Source organism: Theropithecus gelada, chromosome 10, assembly GCF_003255815.1.
Source record: "Theropithecus gelada isolate Dixy chromosome 10, Tgel_1.0, whole genome shotgun sequence".
NCBI classification, from domain to species: domain Eukaryota; kingdom Metazoa; phylum Chordata; class Mammalia; order Primates; family Cercopithecidae; genus Theropithecus; species Theropithecus gelada.
Window position 1 is genome coordinate 8,147,029 of NC_037678.1, and position 6,287 is coordinate 8,153,315.

At 55.2% G+C, this 6,287-nt stretch overlaps 1 long non-coding RNA gene across 1 annotated transcript; it reads left to right on the plus strand.

Annotated features, from left to right (window-relative positions):
- Positions 1-974: 974 nt before the first annotated feature.
- On the plus strand, positions 975-5,671 carry LOC112633331. The gene is made up of 2 exons (XR_003121512.1): positions 975-1,501; positions 5,480-5,671. It is a non-coding gene; the product is annotated as an uncharacterized LOC112633331 (long non-coding RNA).
- Positions 5,672-6,287: the final 616 nt, after the last annotated feature.

Here is a 6,287-nt window from a genome sequence, read left to right on the forward strand (position 1 = left end):
TCCCACCTCAGCCTGCCAAGTAGCTGGGACTACAGGTGCACACCACCATGCCCAGAAAACTTTTCAATTTTTTTTTGTAGAGACGGGGTTTCGCCACGTTGCCCAGGCTGGTCTCGAACCCCTGGGCGCAAGCGCTCCTCCCACCCTGGCCTCCCCAAGTGCTGGGATTTATAGGCGTGAGCCACAGGGCCTGGCAGTAATAATCCATCTTCTAACCTATCTTGTGCTCTAACACAACACTCTTGATAAACGGGGAACTGAGCTCTGACACTGCACAGGGCATCGCTGTGTAGAGGATCTGAGATCCAGCGATGTAAGCATGTTCCAGCATCAGTTCAGCCATTCATTCCCAGGTGACCGAATTTCTCTGCGCCTCGGTTTCCTCATCCTTGGGAGAGAATAGTAGTATCATCTCGTAGGGATGGGAGAGAATAGTAATATCATCTCGTAGGGATGTTGCCAACATTAAAGATAGCTCTAAACACCTGTATGCATGTTTTCCACTAATTCATTCAACTAACGCGTTTTGAGCGCGTACTGTGTGCCAGGCCCTGGGGAGACAGTGGTGAGCAGCACGAACCCCATGTCCCTATCTCCAGGTACTGTTTGGTAGAGCAGGACAAGGAAATGCAGGTAGCGTTATGATAGGGAGCACGGAAGCAGAGAGGAAAAGGCCGCAGAGTTCAGAAAGGACCGAAAGAGCAGCGGTCGCCGCCAGAGCGAAAAGGCAAAGAATGAAATCCACAAACCCCCATCCCCCCGGCCTTAGCCTCTTCTTTGTCTCAGCCAATCAGACGTCAGTATTGCTGGCCGACCGACCAATCAAGAGCTGGAACAGGAGCCCTAGTCTCAGGCCCGATTTCCCGGGGGAGGGCGGCCGGAACCAGCGCGCCCCGCCCCTGCCCCGACCACGCCCCGCCCTCCCCGCCCCAGACCACGCCCCGCCGCGGCCAGCGTCGCCCGCCTAGAGCCCGGTGGCCAGCGGCCGGCCGCGGGGCCGTTTTGTCCTGAGGGCCAGAGAAAGGGAGAAGGGGGTGGGGGGACAGCCACGTGGCCGCAGGAGGATTTACAACATTTTCTTTCGCCATCGACGATATCGCAAAATGTGTGAGAGTGGCGGCGGCGCAGCCCGGACCGGAGCGTGAGGGCGCGGGCCAGGTAAGCAGCCCCGGCAGTTTCGCCGCGGACGGGACCCGGGGGCGACCGCGGGCACCGGCCACGCGCAGCGGCTCCGCGGGATCTCGGCCGGGTCCGCGCTCTGAAGGGTCTCGAGAGCCATGGGTGGTGCAGGTGGGGCCCTCGAGCCGAAGCATCTCCGGTGATCCGGGGTTGCCGAGGAGGTGTAGACCAGCACAGGTGGTCGGGCCGGGGCGCCTCCGAATCCGGGGGTGGTCAAGACGGATCCCCAAGGCTGAGGTCGGCAGTCCCGGGGACTCGCAGCTGCTGAGCCTGTGGAGACGCGGACCCGTGACCGAGGCACCCTCCAGCAACCCAGGGGCAGGTGAGACCGTGTAGACGTGCGCTTGCGGTTGAACCGCGAGCAGGTGTAGACGCGGGCGGGTTCTGGACGCGGAAAGTTTGCCAGAGCGCGCTGAGCGGGCTGGCTGGGAGGACGGGTCTGGGCGTAGGCGGAGCCGCGCCTCCGAGGGGCGAGGCTCACATCTGGGGCGGGGACGGGACCCACCTGTGGGGTCTCAGTCGCCCCCCCCAGGGCAGAAGCTCCTTGGGCGAACTCCAAACTCCAGCCTCAGCGGCTGGAATTCGGGTGCCCCCTTCCTCGGGAGCTGCAGAAGCTGCAGCTGAGGCGGGAGAGGGATTTGGGGCGACAGAGCGAGACCAGAGGGGGCTTATTCTGAGTCTTTTAGACGAGATTACCAAGCGCTCACTCCCCCGGGGAAGCCTGAGGAGTCTCCACCTCACTTGTGAGGAAGCTGAGGGGCGGAGAGGCCAATTTGGCACCCGTCCCACGCTGGTAATAAGACCAGGGGACTCAAACCCCATTTGTCCTGGCTCCTCTTCTCCTTCCACCTCCGCCTCAGTGAGGAGAAAGGGTGCTAGCCATGGGGGTAGTGCAGGTGAGACCTGGGGCTGGGATTCAGGGAAGCCCTGGATTGAGACCCTTGGATCTGCTGGGGGCGAATCCCACTGCCTCTCTGTGGCTCCAGGTGACCCCGCAGCACTGGGTGAGAGAATGAACGCAGGAGGGAAGCTGGTGGCAGAGAGTACTGGGCAGAGGGTGCTAGTGCCCACCTGCTTTGTGCCCAGGGGTGCTGTGCCTAGAGCGCTTCGGGTGGGGCAGAGTATTTATGCCACACTCTCTCCTCTAGGGGAAGGAAGACAGCCTACCACAGAATCTGCCACAGGACAAGGGCAGAAGGTTTTCCCTTGGCTGGAGGAGAGACCCGCATTTCTAGGGAGGTTCTTGGGGAGGCTCAGCTTCATCTCCCAACACCTTCTGTCCCTTTGCCCCCGTTCCTACTCCCACATCCTCCTGTCCTGGGATTTCTCCCACTACGGGGCCTTTTGCACATGTCGTTTATTCTTTTGATCAACATATAGTCACAAATAGGCAGTGTAGACCACCACAGGTGGTCTGGCACACCTAAGTGCCGGCCACGCGCAATTCAGCAGTGACTAAGACAGGCCTGGCCTCTGCCCTCATAGGGCTTCCAGACAAAGGCAGGGACATAGATGAACAACAGAAAGTCAAGAAGGGGACCAGGGTATGGGGAGGGGAGGTGACCTTAGGAGGATATCAGAGAGGGACTCTGCAAGGATGACAGTGAGTCAGAACAATTAATACTCCTCATCCTTTGGGCCCCAGCACCAATGTCACCTCCTCCTGGAAGCCTTCCCTGACCTCCCTGACTTGATGATTCCACTATGATGGACTCTCATAGCATGGGACCACCCCCTCCATGGACACTTTTATGCCATTGATTGGTCAATGTTTAGCTCCCTCTATTGATTGTAAGTGCCATGAAGGCAGGACCCAAATCTCTTCTGGGTGGATGGTAGGCAGAGCGAATAAAAGATGGGTAGGATTTCCCCAGAAAAACAGGAGCGGCTCAGCCAGGTCAGGCATCCAGATGGCAGAAACTTTTCTTTCCTCTTCTCTGGCCCGAGTCCTGGGCTCCACACCCCATTTGCCGTTCACAGAAACAAAGTAAAAGAAACCAGCAGGCCTTGTGAAGGGAGAGGCCTGGCACAGCCTGGCCACTGCAGTGCCAAGGCTGGCCGGCTGCAAGGAGAGTGGACCTGCCAGGGGAGGCCCAGGGCAGGCGCTAGTCCTGTTCCCTGAGCTCAGACTGGCCTGTCTCCTCTTTCTTCTGTCCCATCTCTTGGAGACTTGTCTCCTTCAAGTGCTGCTCTGGGAGAAGGTGGTGGCCGACGGGGCCCCCAGAGTAGCTGGGATATAGGACCACAGTGACTGCCCGGCCTCCCCCATCCTGGTGGGCAGGGCCCTGGGCAGCACCGCTCTGACCCAGAGTCAGGTCTCCGAGCCAGCAATTGCTGCTCAGTTGACCCACAGCTCATTGAAACTCACTTGGAAATTAGGAACCTGGCTCAGGGGGACTGATTCTTTTTTTTTTTTTTTTTCTTTTGCATGGTTTCTATACACAGTGAATCCTCCCTCCCCTGGCTCCATCGGACCCGTGTGCCTGGCACCTTTCCTGGGGCAGATGAAGCCCTTGCAGATGCCTAACAAAGCTTTTCTTCAGTCTCGCACACCCCCCACTGCCCCACTTCAGGAGCTTCGAGTGGCCGCCACGCACAGCTAGAGAGACAGTCAACTTGCTTTATTCAGGCTCTGGCGAGGACAGAATAAGAGCAGCCTCCCCACCCACCCACCTGGCCAGCAAGCCTGCTGCCTGGAATGGCTGTAAAAAATTAATTTACAATGATTGACTCCCTTTTGTTCTGTGGGGATCTGCATTTTAAATATGTATTTAGATCAGATTCACAATTCACAGTTAAACCTCAACTGCCTCCCCCAACCCAGCAGAAAGAGTACAGGATTCAGAATCAGGTGAACAGAAGGTCAGGCCGAGTTCTGCTAATGATGAGCTGTGTGGCCTTGGGCAAATTACTTAAGCTCTCTGCACTTCCACTGGCTTCTTTGGAAACTGAGGTTAAGGATAATCCCTCCCTCACAGAGTGCTGCGAGGATTAAATTAGATAAATTCAGGAAGACCTGTGCAGTGCCAGACCTGTGTTTTCTTTTCCCTGTACTGGCTGTCCTGCTAATTAGCCTGGTGACCCTGGGCAGGCCACTCAGCCACCCCTGGCCTCAATGTCCTCATCTGTAAAGGCTGGGGGTGGGGATTGTGGTAGGAGATGAAGGCACAAATACCGCCCCCCAGCCCCTTCCACACCCCCACCTCCTCCTGCCCTCTCCCCACCAGAGACGATACTATCCCCCGCCTCAACCACTTCTTGTTATCTGAGCTCTGGGTTTTAATTGGCGATGGCCCCTCCCCAGCTGCCTCTCCTCGCAGCTCCCTGTGAAGTCTCAGGCTTGCAGCCCTGAGGGGCCTGCAGTTCCTGGCTCATTTTCAGGGGCAATTAGCTGTGATGTCACAAGCCTAGGTGGTGGCCTCCGTGGGGCAGATGCTTAGCCAGGCCACCAGGAGGCCAGGACCCTGCTCCATCTGTGACCTGCGGGGCTCCCCCAGGCTCCAGGGGTCCCCATTGCCAGTCGCAGGGAGGCAGGGCTCCCAGGCAAAGCCATTTCCATTTCTGCACTTGATGGCTCCTTGAAGCCCAGTCTGCGTGTAAATGAGTTCTACCCTGTGCTTTTGTTGGCAACTGTCGGCTCCCTGGAAGCAAGGGGCTTTGTCAGGAAGAACAAAGCTGTGTGGTGTTTTTCTGATTTGGGGGGAAGCATTCTCTTGGGGGAGAGCTCAGCGCTTCTCAGTGTCGGTCTCCAGCCCTGGTTCTCAGACTTGGTGGTTTTGTTTTGGGTTTTTAAGTCCTATGGCTTAAGAGTCACATATGTTTGTGTGTGTGTTGGCTGAGGGTTTTTTTTTTTTCTTTTTTTCCTCCTTTTTGGCTTACATAGCGTTCCAGAGACTGAACTTCTCAAATCACTGCTTCAACAGCTTTTAAAATCTGGACCTAGTTACTCCTGTCATCCATGTGTAAAGATTTAGAAAAAAATCCCAAACCCAAGGGTGGGCAGCCGCGAGGATGTACAGCTCCTGGCACTGTGCGCTCACCGGAGACCTGAGGTCAAAGCCCAAAACGCTGAGCACCTCCTGGGAGGCGGGAGCACGGTCTGCTCAGTGCCAGACATCTGGATATTGAGAAAACATCTGGGTAGCTGGGGTTTTCAGGTTTCTGCCTGACATTTAATATCACAAACATTGAGCCTGCTCCTGTCCCCCGCCAGCCACGCGGCTTCTCCTCCCAAACACTCCCAGCCTCTTCCCCTGCCTTCCTGATGGGTAAGAAACATCCATTCTTTCCAATTCCCCAGCGTTTTCCCCCTACCGGAAATCTGATGGGCTTATGACATCATGGCTGGCTGCTGAGCGATGAAGTGGATGCCACAAAGAAATCCGACATATCAGATAGATTCTGAAACCGGTTTCCCTCCAGCTGTAGTAACAGGCGTGAAGTCAGGAGAATTTGAGCTTTGTTTAAAAAAAAAAAAAAAAACCATAACAAAGTCTTGCCCTGTATTAAATGCAATTTTCTTAAAAACAAGCAAACCTTTTGGACATCATTTTATTTTAATAGAAATGCTGAGTTTTATGAAACTAAAGTGGCTAATAAATCAGACCTGAAGCTTTGTGTGAGCATTCCGTTTCTGTTGAGTGTTTGTGTCCTTATTCACTAATAAAAGAGGAGCTAGGAATGGTTTATCTCTCTTCATTATTCAAATGAGATAGCTTTTTTATTTTTTTAGGCCAATAAAATTCACAGGGTAAATTGCTGGTTTATGTTTTTCCAGGAATCCATTTTTATGAAGCGACCCTGGACCTCACCGGTCTGCAGACACTATATTCCCCTTGGCTGGTTTTCCTGGCTGTGAAGCCCTTAAGAGAATACAGTAAAGGTTTTCAGTCTCCTAGCTGGGCTCAGGGGATGACCGGCTGTCAGCAGGGCGGGACCAGGACTGGTGGGCCAGGCACTTCTTGGGATGAGAAACCTCTTTGAAAGGAGAGAGTCAAGAGAGGAACAGAAGTAAAGGGACCTGGGGGCCAGGCGCGGTGGCTCATGCCTATAATCCCAGCAATTTGGGAGGCCAAGGAGGGCAGATCACTTGAGGTCAGGAGTCCAAG